Raw genomic sequence first — 22,928 nt, 5'->3', positions numbered from 1 at the left:
GTTGGTGAAGTTATAATTTCTGTAGTGTTGAATGATTTGAAGCTTTAACTCTGCCATTTGCCTACTGATTATTTATTGGGGTGTGAAGGGATGATATATTAACTTGTAATCATGCTTGTTTTATTCTTCTTCTTTTTGTTTTAAAATATTTTATTTTATTTTTATATGTTTTGTTGATTTTGCAGGCATGCTTGAACAAAAAGGAGTGTGTCATAAAATTGAGTGAAGAGAATTTCAAGAACAACTTGTGTTCTTCTGGGTTAACTAGGAAACTGGCAGTGGAGACAGTGTGCAGCTAATACTAAGAATTCTGAAGAGCTATTGCATTACACCATTTGTTGAACCCTAGTTGAACAAGAGATGCAACTACAAGAGGGTTTTGCCTATCTTGTCAGCAATTTAGACTCTTCCCTCTTTTCCCCAATTATTAATAATAATTTTGGTTCTTGTTGCGAGAAGGAAATGAGTAAAGTTCTTCTCGGATATTGAATCGTGCTAGGTTATGATTCATAATTGGACTATCTCGTCGGGATTAAATCTAGATTGGTTTTTTTTAAAAATAAAAATAAAAATATGAAAATATATCATGAAAAATAGTTTTGCTTACCAAGACTAAACTCATCTCATGTGAAATGAGTTGACATCATAAATTTTTATATTGATTGTCAACTTTTCTTCTAAGTAAAAAGTAAATCAATTTTTGTGGACCCATCTTAAGTGAGATTTTATTTTTAATTTTTATTTTTTTTAATGACTCCCTATCACTTTTCCTAAACCGGAGATGAATCATCGTTCAATCCCATCATAAATAAGATTTTCTCTTATTGCCATTTATTGCGACAAGGATATTTTTACTTGATTTTTTTTCTTTATTTACCATAAAAGGAAGTTTTTAAACCTGACTTTTAAGGAAGAATCAAGGAATATTTTTCTTCTATTATCTTTTTTGTTATTTTTTATTTATTAGATTTATTATTTATCTGTGAGCCCCAGCAAAATGGGGTGTACATGTTAACTATCATTCTCTATTTTTACATAAAATTGAATTAATATCTTCGCTGCCTGAATCATTTTTAATATAAAGAGGAAATAAATCTAATTTTTATATAATACTAACTTAAAATAAATTACATTAGTGTTGAATTTAACACGTGACTGCAATTTTATTTTAGATATATTGGTTAAAAGAATTAAATAATTTTGACTGAATGGTACTTATCACAGAGGAAGTTAATTTAATTTACAGAAAATAATTTGTTAAATAGAAATATCAAATTTAATTAATCTATACTAAATATATAAATGATTCGTTAAACAGAAATAAATATAAAGCTGACCCAAAGCAAGAGACCAGAAACCCAAGGCCGTGAATGATCTTAGCGGCATTCCCCTGGGGTGGTAAAGAATTGCTCAATTATTTATTTATGAATTATTTTGAATAGCAATTCAAACTCTATATTATTTTGTTTCTTGCATTTAGAATTAAAATTTCAAAATAAAATGAAAATATTAAATTGCAAGAAAACAATCGGAATCTCTTATGGATAAGCTTAATCAAAATATGAAATACAAATTGAAAAATATTGGTACTCTGTCAAGATATTTGAGACTATTATATAATCTGAATAATCTGAAACACTGAATTTCCTAAGAAGTCCGATAACCTACATATTTTATATTTTATCTGTTAATATATAAACTTAAAATACCAATCTTCTGATAAACCTTTTGCTTATCTGCGGCATACAACAAGGTTTGTTTCAATATAAAAAATTGTTAAGAGCATATGATTAATCGAAATTAGAAATAGATCTTTTACTGTTTCAGTATATTATTCTCGCCGGTAGCATCTAAAAGTACTAAACAATGAGACGTGCATAGTTTATTATTCTTGACATGAGAAGTAGAATCATTTGCATACATATCGTTTTCCAAACAAGGAGGTTGTTCACCAAAGTTTCTGATCAATGACGGTGGATGGCAAGATACAGTCAATGAGTTCCACAAAGAAGGCCAACCATATATTGAAAGAACATTGATTATGCATCTCCGGACCATATTTTTTTGAGGCTAGCACCGCCAAAGCCGCTAAATAATTTCTTGATGCATTGCTGGTGGTATTCCTCTGCCATGAAAAATCTCTTTGCTGGAAGAATCTCCGTCGCTACCTTTTTATTTACTTCTCTCTCTTTAGATTCCTTTAATTCCTTTGCTAAATCAGCCTGTGTTTCATTATAGTAGTATATCCCTGATCTATATTGTGTTTTCACAGCAATTCCCTACAATCAATATCAATAGTATAGAATTATAATTGATACAAAGTCAAGAGGTTCAAAAAATCAAGTCAATAAAGAAAATCTAGTGAAATCCAGTTATTTAAAAAAAAAGACATTTTAAAACCAAAGAACTCAATCAAACTAACGAGAGGAACGCAGAGAGAGGAGAGTACTTGGTAATTGACGGGTGTGGAATCGTGGCAAGACCAAAAGCAGGAGAGAAGATCTGTGTAGGAACACACTTGTGGGTCAAACTGGACCCGAACAATCTCTACGTGGTTAGTGGTCCCAGAGTGTACCAACACGTAGTCCGGATCCGGAACATGACCTTGAGAGTATCCAACTTCGGTTTTAATGACACCAGCCAGTCGTTGAAAGCGGGGCTCCGCTCCCCAAAAGGGACCAGCTCCGAATTGAGCAAACTCGTGGTTCGGGTTGTCAGGGGAATCTGAATCTGGATCTAAAGCAGGGTTGTGAGCAGTAGGAGTCATTGAGTTCAGAGTGATGGGGAAGGAGTGGTTTTGACGTTCCACAATATCATCACCGGACAATTTCTCCCATCCATTTGGTCCCACATAATAAACTGAAATCATATGGAAGTCATAGGTCAGCAAAGCTTATTTATGCATTGTCGGTGGATAATAGTTAGTAATTAAACACACTACTATTATTATGTGAACTGGAAAGCTCGCACCCTACTGATTTCACAGAACAATAATTACAGTCACGAGATTATAAGAATGAAGAAAGGGAAACATGAGCCGAAAGCATGTGCATGTATAAGTCCTTTTTTTTTGGGTTGCTGGGGCTTTTGAGCAGGGGGAATGTTAGGGAAGTCTGCATACCAATGAAAGTGGATCAAAGGAAGAGTAAGATAAAATACCGCTAGTATCTCCGCCAGCAGCCCCATCACGACATGTTGCATGATAAATTGCTCGTCGGGCCAATTTTGTAGCTTCATCAATTGACATGTAACCAATTCAACAACAGAGCTGCATAGTTATGGTGAAAAGCTCAACTAACCCCCTGTCCACTTCACCATAAGCAGGCGGTGACCCGGATCCAACACAGAAACGGGTCCCCGTCATTGTTCCATACACCCTGTTGTCGACATGATAAAGACCAGGACCCTGAAAAATGTTCTTCCCTAGTCAGAGAAGTGATATTCTATGCTACTTCTTGTCCTAATTATAAGACCTCATTTACGGTCTATAAACAAGGACCGGAAGTAGTATTTAGCACCTAGAATATGTGATTTACCATCTCATCCCATCCCGCAATGATGGTCGCAATAGGTAACCCCATTTCACCATAGGAGTATGAAATTTGTGCAAGTAATTCTGACGCTACTTCAATTGAAATCCTCCTCTTATTTTCCAATTCATACTGCCGGCACTAAAATAAAATGACTGAACTAAGAAAACCATTCATGAAAATACATAAAACAAGGTGAAGACAGACAAATATAAAAAAGTTTAATATAAGATTGCATTCATTACCTTGTCATAGAGATCTCTTGCAACTCCTCCAGTAACTCCTCCAGACATAGTGACAAGCGTATATTGATTAATTTCGATAATTTTCTTCACAGGTTGAGATGCTGTAACACAAATGTTGAAATTATGAACGAAAATAATGTTCAAAAACAGACTCGTATCTAAAAAAATAAATATGAGATATCAGTACCTACCTGAAGAACTTCCCATACAAACCGGAGAACCGGCGGCTACTATGATCCCTTCTTTAATAATAAGGGCAAGAATGGTAGCATCATCGGCGATCTTCACCATTTGAAAACAAAAAACAAAAAGACCTTCATAAATCTTTCCTTTGACGATAATCGCTACAAATCAATTGCATCCTCTTTACAAAGAAAAACTAAAAAGATGGACTATTAAAAGTTCGAGCTAATAATCAAGCACTCACGTCAATGGGAGTAAGAAGCCCCATAGTCTTTAAACAAGGCGTACTGGTTAGAAAGTTGTGACCGAGAGATCAGTGGCAGCGAGAAAGGGAGAAGACGACGCAGAACAAACCGATTTTGATTGTGCTGGCGAGAACGAGGGCTATGAGTATATATTTCCAAATTAAATAGGTTTTTATATATTTACTTCTTTTAAAAAATCAATTATAAGATACAAAATTAAAAGGAGAATTCGCAAAAAATATCTACTCGAATCTTCTTATTTTGCAGGAAATATAGAAGAATATATATATTTATAGTGATGAGATCGCAACACATAAAATAAAATTATACTCGTATATATATATGGAGGAGATGTGCATTAAAAAGAAGTGAATAATCTTGGCAAGTGAAAGATTATGATTATAATAATATTATATCTGTTATCTATTCCCCATCAATCTATCTATATTTATAAGGTTAATACTATCTTTGGCCTCTAAAATATCTATCTATATTTATAAGGTTAATGTTATTATGATCGAGGAGGGTAAATGGTCGTCAGGTTCTTAAACAACAGAGATACGCCGCATTAGGCGGGAATTTAATGTAGGGCCTTTTCCTGGTATCGTGCGACGTGCGAGAGATAATAATAAAAATAAAAAATATCAATTAAAAGTAGAAGCATCATATACATAAATATATGATATTCTCCAATTACACATGATCATATATCTTTTTTTTTATTTTATGTGAATTTATAATTAAATATCATTAAATACTAACATTAAAAAAATAAAACATGGTCACGGGTGATTGGACAATTTGACATAATAAATAAAAAAAATTTGATATAAATATTGTCTTATATATATGATGTTAGGTTTAGCTAAAAGAATTAATTCCTAGTAATGTGATGAATTAAATTTTATATATTTATATTTAATACTCTATATATAGTACTCCTCCGGTCCTAATTATAAGGCCCATTTGACTTATTTGAGGAGATTAAGGAAGTAAGTTAAGTTGGTTATTTATAATAAATAAGTGTTGTCATTCCTAAAATATCCTTGCTAATTAAGTATATTGGCTAAAACTATCATTATTAGAAGGATTATCTTGAAAAAAAATGCATAAATATAAGAGACAAAATGGATTGGGTCTTATAATTAGGACCAAATAAAAAATCAAATTGGGTCTTATAATAAGGGCCGGAGGAGTATCACGAACATATCTTTAGTAGTAAGAGAACAGGTGGGGCCAAAAAAAAAAGAATTTCTAGGATTAGATGAATGAATGAGAGCTGGTAATAGGCCAACCTGTAGGTTGCGGGTTAGCCCGTGATGAGCCGCAAGCTACACAGTGCGGGCTTAAAAAGCTTTTTTTTTACGAGTTGGCAGAATTCACTAGCCTGCCAGGATTTATATTTTCTTTTCTTTCTTACATTTATGACTGGAAATAGTGTAGTATGACTGAAAATACTCCTTCACGTCTTGGTCAAGGAAAAAACGAGATGTATTAGTGATATTTTTCCTAACCCACTACTTCACGTCTTGGTCAAGGGAAAAACGAGACGTATTACATATTGATATAACTTAATTTATTTAATAACATATAACTTGAAATACTTAATTTTTCTAAACTAATCTGTATAACTTATAAATTAATATATAATATGATGTTTTTAAAAATATTATTTCTAATTTATTAAAAATTAAGAAATTGTTTAATTATTAATAACTTTGGCAAAAAATCTATATAACTACTCCTTCAATTCCTATCCTAAATATAAAAACTAGTTTGTAGTGTAAATTATGCTACAAACTAGATCTTACATTTATGACTGAAAATACTCCTTCACGTCTTGGTCAAGGTAAAAACAAGATGTGTTGGTGATATTTTTCCCAACCCACTCCTTCACGTCTTGGTCAAGGAAAAAAACGAGATGTATTGCATATTGATATAACTTAATTTATTTAATAATATATAACTTGAAATATTTAACTTTTCTAAACTAATTTGTATAACTTATAAATTAATATATAATATAATGTTTTAAAAATATTATTTCTAATTTATTAAAAATTAAGAAAATTTTTAATTATTAATAATTTTGGCAAAAAAAATCTATATAACTACTCCATCCTATCCTAAATATAAAAACTAATTTGTAGTGTAAATTAAACTATAAACGAGATCTTACATTTATGACTGAAAATAGTGTATTATGGACCAATTTAAAATGATTTATAGTTAACTTTTTAATTATGATTTACTAAATATAAGATAAATATAAAAAAAAATTTTATCTCAGTTCATCAAAAATAAAATATGCGTATAAAAACTAGCAGTGTAAATCTGTAACTATGAACTAATGACGGGAAACTGCTCATTATAAAATTACTCGTATAAAAAAAATACGGATAAAATAAATCATTAGCGTGTTTCTCACTCTGACATCTTCCTCCGTTATAAGTCTGCGCTTCAGACTGGGCGAACAAGAGCTTTCTGAAAGCTCAAAGCTGTATTGAAAGCAAGATGAAGCTACCCTTCCTATCCATTGTGCTTTTCGTTTTATTCCTTCTATCTTGTTCGTTTTCATTGGTTTTGGCTGGCAATGTAACATACGATCATCGCTCTCTTATCATCAATGGCCAGCGAAAGCTCCTTATCTCTGCTGCCATTCACTATCCTCGAAGCGTTCCTGCGGTGAGACAACTCCCACAGCAACTTCTAACTTGTTTGAACTTTACTTTTGATTTCTTCTAAAAGGGAGAGAAGAGGTCTTGTTTCTATTTTAGTCTGTACCAAACAGTAAGCTGGAGTAAGCATTGTGGGGCTTTATCATTCTACTAATTCTACTTATACAGCCTGCTCATCTTTTGGGTTGCGGATCAGGCAAGGACCCAACCCTGTCCATGTGTAGCTTAGTTTTTATCATTATACTAATTCTACTTTCCAGAAATGTTTCCCACTACCAAACCAAGTCTTTATGCAACGGGGCTTTACTCTTTTGGATAAATTTCAATCTAATTTATTTCCTCTCTTCCTGTAGTTGGCTCTGCATTTGCATTCAGATTGTTATTGATTGGTGTCAGTTGAGCATTTTGTATTTTGATGCCTAAAAGTTAATATCTTTGAATCATATGCTGCGTGGTAGATGTGGCCAGGCCTGGTTCAAACAGCGAAGGAGGGAGGCGTTGATGTAATCGAAACCTATGTTTTCTGGAATGGGCATGAGCTTTCTCCAGGAAATGAGAGTTGTAAAAAGTTATCTAGATTTGGTAATTTTAAGATACATACACCTAAAGCATATCAGAATGTGTTGTCAGATATGATTTTTTAAAGGGAAAATTAGAAAAAGGGACCAAGTGGAAATAATATTTATTAAAAAGGATCTTAAAAACCTTAATTATTTAGAAGGACCAGATATTAAAATATAAATTTAAAAAGACTCAAATCACCCTTATTCACACCAGACCTCTATCATTTAGTAGAATAATTACAATTTTTTTGAATTAATTCAAACTAATTTAAATTTTAAAGTCAGATACTAATTCTAATTAATTAAATTAATCACCAACATTAGTTAATTTATTTTTCTATTATTTTTAATTAATAATTTCTTATAGGCTTTCTGAAAAATGAGCAGGGCAGCAAAATAAAAAAAAAAAGTTGCTCTATAGCCATTTCATGCTATTATTTTATTTGAACAAGTTGAATCCTTTTTACTTAATAAAATTTAAAACTTAAAATAAAAAAATGACATAAAAATTATTATATCAATAAATATTTTTCATAATAAAAGTAGTTATAATAGTTTGAGTAAGAAAATTTAAGCTTAAACCTACATGATTTTGTATTCTCATCTCATTAATTGTAGATAAGTTATATATTATTTATTATTTTATCACTTTTTTTAATTTTAAATTCAACTATATGATTTTGATCGGCTTATTATTCAGGAAGCCCAAAAAAAGAGTTTTATTTTTTTTTAAAATGATGGATGAATAAATAAATAAATAAATTATTTAGAGTTGTTTCGTAACTTTGTAATTCTAATTAGTTTGAATTAATTTGAATAAAATTTAATTATTTTTTTTAAAAAAAATTAAAGGATGTGGTGAGAGATATTTGTTAAGGGCAAATTGGTAATTTTAAATTTATATTTTAGTACTGGTCTTTCCAAATAAATACAGTTTTTAAGATCTTTCTTCATAAATATCGTTGCCACTAGGTCCCTCTCCCTAATTTTTCCTTTTTTAAAGCTCAATTTCCACTGAAGATTTGTTATCTGGCAGTATTACTTTGGTGGTTGATTCGATCTGGTGAAGTTTGTAAAGATTGTTCAGTAGGCTGGGATGTTCCTGATTCTTCGGATTGGTCCATTTGTTGCTGCAGAATGGAAGGTATGAGTTATTATGCTTGCTACAAGTTTTGTGCTCAGGACACCAGCTAATTTGGGTTCAACAATTAACATTGGTTGTTATTGTATATACAACAGAAAAATCAATTGATACTAAGGGCTCTTTCAAACTCAATTATGGCTTCAGAAGTCTAAACATTGCTGTATGTGACAGTGGGGTACCAGTATGGTTGCATTATATTCCGGGTACTGTATTTCGGACTAACAGTACGTCATTTATGGTATGTAAGGGGGATTGTCGATTTTATCATATTAAGGTTCAAATATCTATTTCATGAATTTGGTTGAAGTATAATAACTACCATCACTGACTTAGTTTGGTTGTCCTTCGTGTCCAGTATCATATGCAGAAATTTACAACATATATTGTGGACCTTATGAAACAAGAGAAACTTTTTGCCTCACAAGGTGGCCCAATCATCTTAGCCCAGGCAAGTATAATCTCAAGGCTTTGATTTATTCTCAACGCAGCCACGAAGAATTCCAGTAGTTTGCAGTTCTTTTTCTTTGTTGTTCTTCTCTACGTAGTCCTCTGGACATATTTGATGACAACAAGTAAAATTGCAGATAGAAAATGAATATGTATACAATGAACAATTTTTTGCATATAGAAATTTAGATTGGTTTTTTTCTTATGGATTTGTACTATCTTGGTATCAAAGCTTTACTTTTAAACTTAGATCATATCATTCTATTGTTTGTTTAGCTTTCCTGGAGTGAGTATATTTAAATTGATTATAGATTTGTGGGATCTTTTCCTTATGGATTCGCATTATCTTGGTATCAGAGTTTCGATTCTAAACTCAGGTCATATCCTTTTATTTGTTGTTTAGCTTTTTTGAGGTGAGTATATTTTAAATTGGTTGTTGGTTTGTGTAATCTTTTTCTTATGGGTTTGCACTATTTTGATATCAAAACTTTAATTCTAAACTCAGGTCATATCCTTATGTTGTTTATTTTTAGACTGATTGTAGGTTTGTGGGATCTTTTCTTTGTGGGTTCGTACTATCTTGGTATTAGAACTTCAGTTCTAAACTCAGGTCACATCCTTCTGTTATTTGTTTAGTTTTTTTAGAGTGAGTATATTTTAGATTGGTTGTAGGTTTGTGAGATTTTTTTTCTTGTGTATTCACACTTTCTTGGTATCAAAGATTGAGTTCTAAACTCAGGACATATCTTTCTGTTGTTTCTTTAGCTTTTTTGGGATGAGTACATTTTAGATTGGTTGTAGGTTTATGGGATCTTTTCCTTACTGGTTTGTAATATCTTGATATCAGAGCTTCAATTCTAAGCTCAAGTCATATCCTTCTATTCTTTGTTTTTTTTTTTGTGTTTTTTGCCTTTTTTGTGTCTATTTATCTTTTTCATTTCTAAGCATCTCTAATTGTTTTACTCGACCAGTTTTTTTTGTGTTTTCTGATGTTTAGTAGATTATTTTTATAGTTTAAGATCCTATCTTTCTGCTTGTTTTAAAATAATCTCAATCAGAATTTTTATAGTTTCTACTTGAAAGAAACTTATGAGGCCAATACCATCAAAGCTGTCAAATAATTTTTTGATACATTGCTAGTGGTATTCTTCTACTATGTAAAATCTCTTTATTAGAAGATTCTCTGTCATTACCTTCCCATTCACTTCTCTCTGTTTAGATTCTCTTGATTCCTTTGCTAAATCAACTTTTGTTTCATTATAGTAGTATATTCTTGATCTAAATTGTGTTTCCATAACAAGCCCTTACAATCAATATCAATTGTATAGAATTATAATTGATACAAAGTCAAGAGGTTTAAAAAGTCAAGTCAGTAAAAAAAAATCTAATGAGATCCAGTTATAAAAAAGAAGAAGACATTTTAGAACCAAAGGACTCAATCAGATTAATGAGAGGAACGCAAAAAGAGGAGAGTACCTGGTGATTGACAGGTATGAGATTGTAATAAGACCAAAAGCAGGAGAGAAGATCAGCATAGGAACACACTTGTGGGTTAAACTGGACCCAAACAACCTCTACGTGGTTAGTGGTTCCTGAGCGCACCGACATATAGTCCAGATTGGGAATATGACCTTAAGAGTATCCAACTTCGATCTTAACAACACTAGCGAGTTGTTGAAAGTGGGACTCTACTCCTTAAAAGGAATCAGCTTCGAGCTGAGCGAACTAATGGGTCAGGTTGTCAGGGGAATCTAAATCCGAATCCAAAGTAGGGTTATGAGCGGTGAGAGTCATTGAGTTCAGAGTGACAGGGAAGAAGTAGTGAGTATGTTTTAGATTGTTTCTGTATTTGTAAGATATTTTCCTTGTGAGTTCGTACTATTTTGGTATTAGAGTGTTAGTTCTAAACTTAAGTCATAACTCTTTGTTTTTTGCTTAGCTTTCTTTGGGTAAGTATATTTTAAATTAGTTTTTTTTATTAGTTTGCACTATATTGGTATCAGAGCTTCAGTTCTAAATTTAGATAATATCTTTCTGTTGTTTGTTTAGCTTTCTTGAGATAACTATATTTTGATCCCTCATTAAAATACTTTGATCCCTCATGTGTTCATATTTAATTTGAGAAATGAAAAGTTGTATTTTGTGCTTTAATCATTTCAAAGAACACAAAATCACTAATTTCAGACCCTAGATTGTGAGAATGATGAAAGAAAAACATGAGCTGAAGGCATGTGCTTAATGTGCTGATTATATTGATTGATTTCCAGAATTTTCTTCGCGGATTGAAATTCTATAATGCAAATGTTAAAATTATAAATGAAAATAATTTCAATAGGAGCTCAGTACTTGCCCACACAACTAACAGGAGTACGGGTGGCTACTATGATGCCCTCCTTAATTATAAAAGCAAGGAAGGTAGTATCCTTGGTGGGCTTCAAAATAACACAAGAAAACAATTATACCTTCATAAAAAGCCTAGCCTGATGGATGATTCAAAGTCGTTGCAAAATCTATAAATAAATCTTTCCTTTGACACTAATCTCTACAAATGAATATCGAAACCTCTTTGCAAACAAGAACTAAAAAGAGGAAGTATTCAAGTTCGAGCTAATAATTGAAGCACTCGCATTGATCGGGGTAGGAATATGATCATGATTCATGGCTAAAAACCTAACCAGACAAAGAGACTCAAGTTATTTTCGTAAATTATTTTAGAAATTGGGAAATGCTATCTTTACAATGCCCATAGTCCACGAACAAGGCCAACCATATACTGAAAGGACGCAGTGATTATTCGTCTCCGGACCAGATTTCTTTTTTTAGGCTAGCATAGCCAAAGCTGCCAAATAATTTCTTGATGCACTGCTGGTAGTATTCCTCTGCCATGAAAAATCTCTTTACCGGAAGAATATCTGTTGCTACCTTCCTATTTACTTCTCTCTCTTTAGATTTCTTTAATTCTTTTGGTAAATTAGCCTGTGTTTCATTATGGTAGTATATTCCTGATCTATATTGTGTTTCCACAGCAATCCCCTACAATCAATATCAATAGTATAGAATTATAATTGATACAAGGTCAAAAGGTTTAAAAAATCAAGTCAATGAAGAAAATATAGTGAGATCTAGTTATTAAAAAAGAACAACATTTTGAACCAAATGACTCAATCAAACTAATGAGAGGGACGAAATCGTGACAAGACCAAAAGCAGGAGAGAAGATCAGCTAGGAACATACTTGTGGGTCAAACTGGACCCAAACAACCTCCACATGGTTAGTGGTTCCAGAGTGCACTAACATGTAGTTCGGATTAGGAATATAACCTTGAGAGTATCTAACTTCAATCTTAACAACACTAGCGAGTTGTTGAAAGTGGGGCTCCACTGCCAGAAGAACCAGCTCCGAACTGAGCAAACTCGTGACTCAGGTTGTTAGGGGAATCTAAATCCGGATTCAAAGCAGGGTTATGAGCGATGAGAGTTATTGAGTTTAAAGTGACAAGAAAGAAGGGGTGAGTGTGTTTTAGATTGATTCCGAATTTGTAGGATTTTTTTCTTGTGGATTCGTACTATTTTGGTATCAGAGTGTTAATTCTAAACTCAAGTCATATCTCTGTTTTTTGCTTAGCTTTCTTGGGTGAGTATATTTTAAATTGATTTTTTTTATGAGTTTGCACTGTATCGGTATCAGAGCTTTCCTTTGACAGTAATCTCTACAAATGAATATCGAAACCTCTTTGCAAACAAGAACTAAAAGGAGGAAGTATTCAAGTTCAAGCTAATAATTGAAGCACTCGCATTGATCGGGGTAGGAATATGATCATGATTTATGGCTAAAAACCTAACCAGACAAAGAGGCTCAAGTTATTTTCGTAAATTATTTTAGAAATTGGGAAATGCTATCTTTACAATGCCCATAGTCCATGAACAAGGCTAACCATATACTGAAAGGACACAGTGATTATTCGTCTCCGGACCAGATTTCTTTTTTTAGGCTAGCATAACCAAAGCTGTCAAATAATTTCTTGATGCACTGCTGGTAGTATTCCTCTGACATGGAGTAGCAGTACCTAGAACCGAAAGAAACATGTCAACAAATTCAACAACAGAGCTACATAGTTATGGTGAAAAGCTCAACTAACCCCCTGTCTACTACACCATACGTAGGCGGTGACGTGGATCCAACACCGAAACGGGTGCCCGTCATCGTTCCATACACCCTGTTGTCGACATGATGAAGACCGAGACCCTGAAAAATGATGTTACCTAGTCAGAGAAGTGATATTTTATGCTACTTCTTGTCTTAATTATAAGACCTCATTTACAATCTGTAAACAAGGACGGGAAGTAGTATTTAGCACCTAGAATATATGATTTACCGTCTCATCCCATCCCGCAATGATGGTCACAACAAGCAACCCCATTTCACCATAGGAGTATGAAATTTGTGCAAGTAGTTTTGAAGCTACTTTAATTGAAATCCTTCTCTTATTTTTCAATTCATACTGCCGGCACTAAAATAAAATGACTGAACTAAGAAAGCTATTCATGAAAATACGTCAAAAAAGGGCAAGACAGACAAATACAAAAAAGTTTAATATGAGATTGCATTCATTACCTTGTCATAGAGATCTCTTGCAACTCCTCCAGTAACTCCTCCAGACACTGTGACAAGCGTATATTGATTAATTTCAATAATTTTCTTCACAGGTTGAGATGTTGTAACACAAATGTTGAAATTATGAACGAAAATAATGTTCAAAAACAGACTCGTGTCTAAATAAATAAATATGAGATATCAGTACCTACCTGAAGAACTTCCCATACAAACCGGAGAACCGATGGCTGACGGCTAGAATGGTAGCATCATCGGCGATCTTCACATTTGAAAACAAAAAACAAATAGACCTTCATAAATATTTCCTTTGACGATAATCTCTACAAATCAATTGCATCTTCTTTACAAAGAAGAACAAAAAAGACGGACTATTCAAAGTTCGAGCTAATAATTAAGCACTCACATCAATGGGAGTAAGAAGCCATTGAAGCGAACTTGTATCAGGATTCATGACTGAAAACCTAACCGAAAACAGAAGATCAAGTTATTTTCATAAATTATTTTAGAAATCAAGGAACGTTATCTTTACAATCCCCATAGTATGAACAAGGCGTACTGGTTAGAAAGTTGTGACCGAGAGATCAGTGGCAGCGAGAAAGGGAGAAGACGACACAGAACAAACCAATTTTGATTGTGCTGGCGGGAACGAGGGGCTATAAGTATATATTTCCTAATTACATAGGTTTTTATATATTTCCTTTTTAAAAAAATCAATTATAAGATACAAAATTAAAAAGAGAATTCGCAAAAATATCTACTCGAATCTTCTTATTTTGCAGGAAATATAAAAGAATATATATATTTATAGTGATGAGATCGCAACGCATAAAATAAAATTATACTCGTGTGTGTACACACACATATATATGTATATGGAGGAGATGTATTAAAAAGAAGTGAATCACCTTGGCAAGTGAAAGATTATGATTATAATAATATTATATCTGTTATCTATTCCCCATCAATCTATTTATATTTATAAGGTTAATACTATCTTTAGTTTCTAGAATTTAATCTGGTTTTGCTTTTAGTTCCTAAAATTGCGAAAACTAATATGCAGGTCCTTATAATATTGTTCCATTTTGGATCAAGTCCCTAAACTTATTCTCTATTTTATGGGATCCTTAGGTCTTGTTTGGCATTAAAAATAAAGGATAGGGATTGAGATTAAAAGTGTAAAATTTTATTAAAAAGGTGTTTAATATGAGTAATTGTACGGGATTAGACAAGCCCATATATGTGTAAAATTTCAGGCAGATGTATATACTGATTCATCAGGAGCGTGTGCTGCTTTTATTGCTAATGTTGATGATAAAAATGATGAGACAGTCGAATTTCGGAATGCATCATATCACCTACCAGCATGGTCAGTGAGCATTCTGCCTGATTGCAAGAATGTAGTCTTTAACACTGCAAACTTAATTTATTGCTACCTTCAGAGTAATGTCCATATTCTAATATTTGAAGCCAAAATTATATTAGCCACTTAATTTTGCCTCTAAAAATCTTAGCTTTTGCTGTGTGTGAATGTCAACCTGCTGTAACTGAGACGTCTGCGGCAGAGCCAATGCACGAATGGTTTTATTGTGAGAAATGCATCATACACTTGAATTGATTGACAGAAGTCTCTTTGCACTCAATGTGTTAATTTAATTTTTTTCTTTAAAAAAATTTCCTGTAGTTACAACTATGTGCTACTCTTAAAGTACTGATATAATTGTCAATATAATTACAAATGCTATTGATCTTTTGTGAAATTCTTTCTTCTGGACCCTTCACTTAGACATGTGATATGCAACAGGTTAACACTTATACACACATTGTTGAAATGGTTCCAGAGAAATTACAACAGTCACATGAAAGTGTAAAGACTTTAAAGTGGGACATATTTAAAGAGAATGCAGGGACATGGGGAAATGCAGACTTAGTGAAGCATGGCTTTGTTGATCACATTAACACCACTAAAGATACCACAGACTATCTGTGGCATACAACAAGGTTTGTTTCAATAAAAAATTGTTAAAGAGTGTATGATCAATCGAAATGGACCTTTTACTGTTTCAGTATATTATTCTCTCCTCCTGTAGCATCTAGAAATAATAAACAGTGAAACACGCACGTAGTTTACTATTCTTGACATGAGAAGTAGAATCATTTGCATATTTTTTCTTTTGTTTGATTAGCAGCTACTAAGATAACTTAACATTATCTGCTGTAACAATAAAGCAGTAAGTAGTTAAAATATTGTTTTATCATTATAGCTGAAGTGCTCGATTCTTATATATTCTATAATTTGAGTTCAATGCATATCGAAGGACCTTGTTGGGTTGCCATGCTTTAAGTTTCGGGCATTTGCTACAGCCTATCAAGCCGCTTCCTAGTCATTTTACAAACTCCATAGATTATTATAAGCTCCATTACATTTGATGGAAGGGAAATGTATAAGAAATTGAAACATGCATAAATTATAGATGTGCAGTTAAAATATTGTCTTAAACTTTTTTTGTTCTTTTTTTAATTTATGGCAGTGTATTTGTTGGTGAAAATGAAGAGTTCTTAAAGAAGGGAAGTAAACCAGTTCTTCTGATAGAATCCCAAGGTCATGCACTCCATGCTTTTTTGAATCAGGAATACCAAGGTTACCTACCCTTCTATTCTGAATTTTTGATCTCATGGATTTGTTTATTTATCAAACATCTGATATGCAAACCTGTAAACAAAATATAATGTGGTTCAGCAACATATTTTCCTTCTCATCCAGCAGTAAAAGTGACTTCATGCTATTTCATTAAATTACGCGCACTTTCCATCTTCTTTTGGACATCGGCTACAATCATGTTATGTGCTTTGATTCTCAGTTTATTGAATGAAACATTTGATCATGTATAATAACTCATGAAACTGCTTAGCTGTAGCAACTTTCCTTCTGTTGTTCTCTTTAATCATCATGGATGAAACACTCAATGTTTATAGTTATGTTAGTTTCTCTGTGATTTACATGCATACAGATGTTATTATTTCTTGGTGATTGGTGATGCAGACATTTTAATATTCTATTACAAATGTTTTCTTGTTTTCTCTACTTTTCAATTTCAGTTTCTTAACTTCTTGTTTTATAGGTTCTGCAACTGGAGATGGTACCAATTCATCATACACATTTATTGAGCATGACTGTTGGCCTCCCAGTGAGTGTGTTACTCTGTCTAGAACATTCAGCCTTATTGAATGGCTTGTCTAGAAGCGTGTTGTTGGTCTCCTGCTTAAAGTTTATGGGCCTGCGTTCTGGAAGTAACAAGGAATTAGTAATGAGATTTCAAAGCATTTATAAGGCTGAATGAGATTTCTCTAACAAATAGCGTGTTGTTGGTCTCCTGCTGTGTGGTGGAAAATCTTAAAAAGGAAGTTCTTGATCATGCAGGTAATTGTCGATGCTCCTCCAGGGAATGAACCTGTTGGACTGGATATGTTACATATGGGAAAAGGTCTAGCCTGGTTAAATGGAGAAGAAATTGGAAGACATTGGCCTAGGAAAAATTTAGATCAAGAGTGTGTTAAAAAATGCGACTACAGAGGACCATTCAATCAGGACAAATGTGATACTGGCTGTGGAGAACCCACCCAGAAATGGTAAAACTGTGAGCTAATGGTTTAATCGAAGCTGAGGAATTAGACATGTAGTAACCTCTCTTCAATTTTTTTCCTTGACTTCTCTTACTTTAGAGATGTAGTAACTACAAGTGGCTGGAGTAAAGTTTCTTGCCAAACTGCACAACACTAGTATGGCCTGGAAGAGTACCGTAATAAAACTTCCGCTTGTGTATAAGTTGGTCTAGGTCACAAAGCAACTGAAATCCTTAACAGATTCTATAATTGATCAAAAAGCGAAAATACTATTCATGAATAGTAGATATAAGAGGAAACGATTGAAAACTGACTAAATTTTGTACGTTGTGGTCAGGTTTTTTGGGAAGCTTTGCCTTTTCCTCAGCAGCCATGAACAATTTATATGATAGGTATAGTCTCATAGATTTAGTTACTAGTGTGGTGTTTTAACTATCCTAATCTTACAAGTGGTTTAGATTAGAAATCATCCATTACAAATTGCTAACATATTATGTGCTTATTGTAGCTTATACAGACTCAGTTATCATCTGTTTCTTCTTCTCATAAAATATTGTGTTTTTTTTTTTTCTATGTATCAGGTATCATGTTCCAAGATCTTGGTTCAAGCCATCTGGAAATGTTCTTGTTATTTTTGAAGAGACGGGTGGTGATCCAACAAGAATTAATTTCTTAAGACGCAAAGTTTCTGGTGCGTGTGCCCTTGTGGCAGAGGATTACCCTTCCCTTGGACTTGATCTTGACGGTGAAAATAAACTTGAGAATTACAAAAACACACCTTTTGCCCGTTTAGCATGCCCCAAAGATACTCGCATATCTGCTATCAAATTTGCTAGCTTTGGAACTCCTTCAGGAACATGCGGATCCTACAGCATAGGAGATTGCCATGATCCAAATTCCAGTATACTTGTTGAAAAGGTATCAATTTCTGGAATTTGTTCCTTACATTGTCCATTTGGTATGAAGGAAATGGAGAGGAGAAATTTTTTTAATGAGATTGATTCAAAAAAATGAAAAAAGTAAAGTTAAAAGCTTCTAATTAATTTTTATTACTCTTTTATTTTACATCTTTTTATTAAAATTTTAAAACCTTGCTTCTCTAATTTTTTAAATTGAGCTTATTAAATCATTCTCTCATGCCAAATGTAGGGTAAGTCATTCTCTTCAGACATCTGATGACATCTTCAGTTCTAAAGCTACTTGCACAATTAAGAATGTCAAGGATTTTATTGGTTTGAGGTTGAATATACAACTAGTTCTGTTAGGCATCATCTACTAAGATAACTTGATGTGTGCATTTATCAAATCAGTTGGTGAACTGATAATAATTTCTGTAGTGTTACATGATTTGAAACTTTAACTCTGCTATCTGCCTATTGATTATTTATTGGGATGTGAAGGGATGAAATATTAACTTGTAATCATGCTTGCTTTATTCTCTTTTTTTTCCCCTGTTTTAAAAGATTTTATTTTATTTTTATATGTTTTATTGCTTTTGCAGGCATGCTTGAACAAAAAGGAGTGTGTCATAAAATTGAATGAAGAGAATTTCAAGAAAAACTTGTGTTCTGCTGGGTGAATTAGGAAACTGGCAGTGGAGGCAGTGTGTAGCTGATACTAGGAATTCTGTCATCTGCTCTTTAGAGGCCTGAGCGAACAATAAAAGGCCATTTGCAAAGAGTAAGTGAGAAAAGCTAGGCCCATTCTTTCCTAGCATCAGCTATCCTAAGGTTCAATATGCATTTACAAAGGTCGTCTACTCTTATTTTGCAGGACATATAGAAGAATATATATATATATATATATATATATATATATATAGTGATGAGATCGCAAAGCATAAAATAAAACTATATATATGTGTGTGGAGGAGATGATGTATGTATTAAAAAGAAGTGAATCACTGCCAAGTGAAAGATTATGATTATAATAATATTATATCTCTTCTCTAATTTTCCATCTATGTATTTATCTATTATATTTATAAGGTTAATACTACTTTAAGTCTCTAATATTTGATCTCCTCTTAATTTTAACCCCTAAAGTTTAAAAACAACAATTTTGATTTCTGAAATTTTACTTCGTTTTGTTCCCCTAATAAAACACAATTTATATATATATATATATATATATTTATCTCATCTTATTCATATATTTTTATCATAATCTTAGGCTAATTTGGGTTTATTACATAATTTTAGAATAACAGATAATGTTGGAAAAGAGTATAATTTTGAATCAATTATGAGTTTATTGAGCTTTAATTGCTTATATTGTATTTCCTTCTTTTGTGATATGTTAAATATTTTCAAATCTTTAAAATGATGACTTACCTCATTAATTCTTATAAGTTAAGAAAGAGCATATTAAGAAATTTAAAATGATGATTGCGCTGGCGGCAACGTAGGGCTATAACTATATATTTCCTAATTAAATAGGTTTTCATACATTTCCTTCTTTTAAATCCACGGTTGTTAAAAAAAAAATCAATTATAAGATACAAAATTAAAAAGAAAATTTCGCAAAAAAAAAATCTCCTCGTATCTTCTTATTTTTGCCGGAAATATAAGATTTAGTATAAAAGAGAATATATATAACATATATAAATGGAGGAGACGTGTATTAAAAAGAAGCGAATCAACTCGGCAGGTGAAAGATGATGATTATAATAAATTACTTCTAGGTCTAATTATAAGAACTAGTTGATTAATTTGAGAAGATTAAGAAAATAAGTTAAGTTAGTTATTTATAATAAATAACTATTATCTTTCCTAAAATATCCTTACTAATCAAGTTTATTGACTAGAACTACTATTATTAGAAGGATTACTTCAGAAAAAAATACATAAATATGAAAGACAAAGTGGATTAGAGTCTTATATTTAAGTTCAAAATAAAAGTCAAACAATATCTTATACTCCTCCGGTCCTTAATATAAGACCCATTTAAATAATTTGATTAGATTAAGAAAGTTAGGTAAGTTAGTTAATTATAAGAAAAGTGACACATTTTTCCTAAAATACCATAATCATCTTTCTTAATACCCCCTCTCCCTCTTCTACTTAATTATGGTTGAGGGAGTATCTATAGGGGTAATTTAGAGAAAATTAATAAATATGATAAATGAATCTTATATTTATGACCAAAACTAACTCAAGAATTGAGTCCTATATTAAGGATCGGAAGAGTATTAAGGACCAAAGGTAATATATTATCCCTATTGCCTATTCTCCATCTATCCATAATCTATTATAGTTATAAGGTCAATATTATCTTTAGTCTCTAAAATTTGATCTTGGTAGTACTTTTAGTTTATGAAATTTGACTTCATTTTGGTCCACTGATAAAACACAATTATATTATTATTATTATTATTATTATTATTATTATAATAAAAATAATAATAATTCTAGGCTAATTTGAGTTTATCAAATAATATTTAGAGCAACAGCGAATTTTATGAAAGAATATAATTTAGAATCAATTATGAGATTATTGAGCTTTAAGTGCTAATATTGTCTTTCCTTATTTTTGTGATATGTTAGATATTTTCAAATCTTTAAAATGATGATTTATCTCTTCAATTCTTATAGATCAAGAAAGAGTACATTAGGAAATTTTATGGTATAGAATGACTAATTTTAAGAGGCTTAAAAAAAAAAAAAACCTCAGGAGACCACGTCTGCGACCTCCTTAAATGCACAACCCGCGAGTTCTCTTTTATAAAATGCAACGTGATAAAGTACCGAAAGGAGTTGTGGAGACCGAACGAAGGAAATTTATTCGGGGAGAACAAGACGGAAGGAGGAAATGGCACGCTGTAGCTTGGGATATGTTATGTTAAACCAAGGCTGAAGGGGGAGTGGGGATGAAATGATGAAATCGCTGGAAACAATGAATGAGGCATTTTTAACGAAGCTGCTGTGGAGAATAAGAAGAACCCAGAAGATTTGTGGGTGAAAGTGCTAATGGGGCAATATTACAGATGCGACGGGGATGGAAATATGGAGATAATAGCCAAAAGCACTGATTCAACATTATGGAAAGCCTTAGTTAAAGGACAAGAGCAGTACTTACTTAGCATTAGAAAAGAAGTGAAGAATGGTAGAGACACTGATGTCTGGCGAGATCGATGGAGTGTTGAGGAAGAACAGCTGAAGAACTATAGCTAGGTTGCAAGAGGGACCATTTGATCAGGACCTAAAAGTGTACGAGCTTGTAGACGAAAGAGGAGTATGGAACCTGCATTCATTGGCAGGAAAAATTCCAAGGGATGGAGAAGATATTGTGAAATGGAAAAGGACTAAGGATGGAGACTGTACCGCTGCTTCTGCTTGTAAGTTTCTACAGCGAAGAGATGGAAGCCAGTGCTTGAAACAGTGGATTAAATTGTGGAAGTTACAAGTACCTGAAAGAGTCAAACTGTTCGTGTGACAAACAAAACACAACAGACTTCCAACGAAGCAAGTAACTAGTCGTTGGGATGGAGGACGAGGTTACTGTACTGTCTGCAAGCTAGCAGAAGAATCTCATATACATGTGTTGCGGGACTGTCGAGTTGCTAAGAATCTGTGGAAAAAACTAGTGACTTGGGAGAGACAAGGAGAATTTTTACGTGTGGGTTGGAAGATTGGTTAGGTCAGAATCTGACTAGGATCGGGAAAGAGCAAGAAGAGATATACTGGCCGGAGTTATCTTTTAATTAGAACAATTTTCACAATTTTTCTGTTATAATGTGTTACGATGACTTGTCAAAATATACCTAACGTTTTCAGTTGACTTGTTTAACTTGAGGATTAAAATAATGAGTCGAATATACTTGTAGGGAAAAAAGTCTCAACTCACCAAAATGAAAATTTAATCGGATTTAAGTCATTTTATTTAATAGTCCTAAATATTGTGATGCTCGGTCAAAACTCAAAACAATTGTTTTCTTACGTTGAGAGAATAACTAGTAGATAACTAAAAACATTCATTCCTGACTTTCCTTGCATGAAACTAACTCTGACTTTATAAATAGATCGCTTGGTGAAGCCATTGAAAGCCAGAAGTCAAACTGCGGATCAACTACTCGGGAGAATTTATCCGCAACAGTCTCGATCAATTTTTCGAGAAATAGCTGCCACAGAATAAACTTATTTTCCAACCGACCCCACAAAATCCTAGAATTTCACCTCATTTCTTGGGTCAAAAGGAAATTACATTTTGTGGATGTAAAGACAATAATACTCTTGCAAAGAGGTAAACAAAACAAAAAAATAAATTCACAAGAGGACTTAAGACTGTTTACATCTGGAGTGAAGCCATTTATAAGTGAAGTCAACATCCACAATAAATCAGGGAGTTGGTAAAATATGAAAATTTACAATCAAGATAAGATGATTCACTTGAGGAATTTGGGAATTTACAGTAACTTTACAAAGAAGATGATGTTTTTTAGTAATTAAAATCACATGCACAATCAGCACGTCATGTCAACAAAATAAATGGCGTTTGTAACATAACAAATTTAACACGGTTAAATTTGAGTCCAAGTCCTTATTAAACTACAGGGACTAACGTTGTAAATAGAATAAAATTTGAAAAACTAAAACCTATAACTTGAAATTAGAGGGACTATAACCAAAATGAAGACAAATTATAAAAGCCAAATATTCT

The 22,928-nt window shown here is 32.6% G+C and overlaps 2 pseudogenes; one reads left to right on the top strand and one right to left on the bottom strand.

The window, feature by feature from the left end:
- Positions 1-2,039: 2,039 nt before the first annotated feature.
- LOC114728336 (uncharacterized) lies at positions 2,040-4,226 on the bottom strand (annotated as a pseudogene).
- A 2,491-nt stretch (positions 4,227-6,717) lies between these two features.
- On the top strand, positions 6,718-19,030 carry LOC114728328 (beta-galactosidase 3-like; annotated as a pseudogene).
- The last annotated feature ends 3,898 nt before the right edge of the window (positions 19,031-22,928 follow it).

Source organism: Neltuma alba, unplaced genomic scaffold (genome assembly GCF_004799145.2).
Source record: "Neltuma alba isolate B1F8T4 unplaced genomic scaffold, ASM479914v2 tig00002446_pilon, whole genome shotgun sequence".
Lineage (NCBI taxonomy): Eukaryota > Viridiplantae > Streptophyta > Magnoliopsida > Fabales > Fabaceae > Neltuma > Neltuma alba.
Note: the sequence above shows the minus strand (reverse complement) of the source record. Positions and strands in the feature narration are given on the sequence as shown.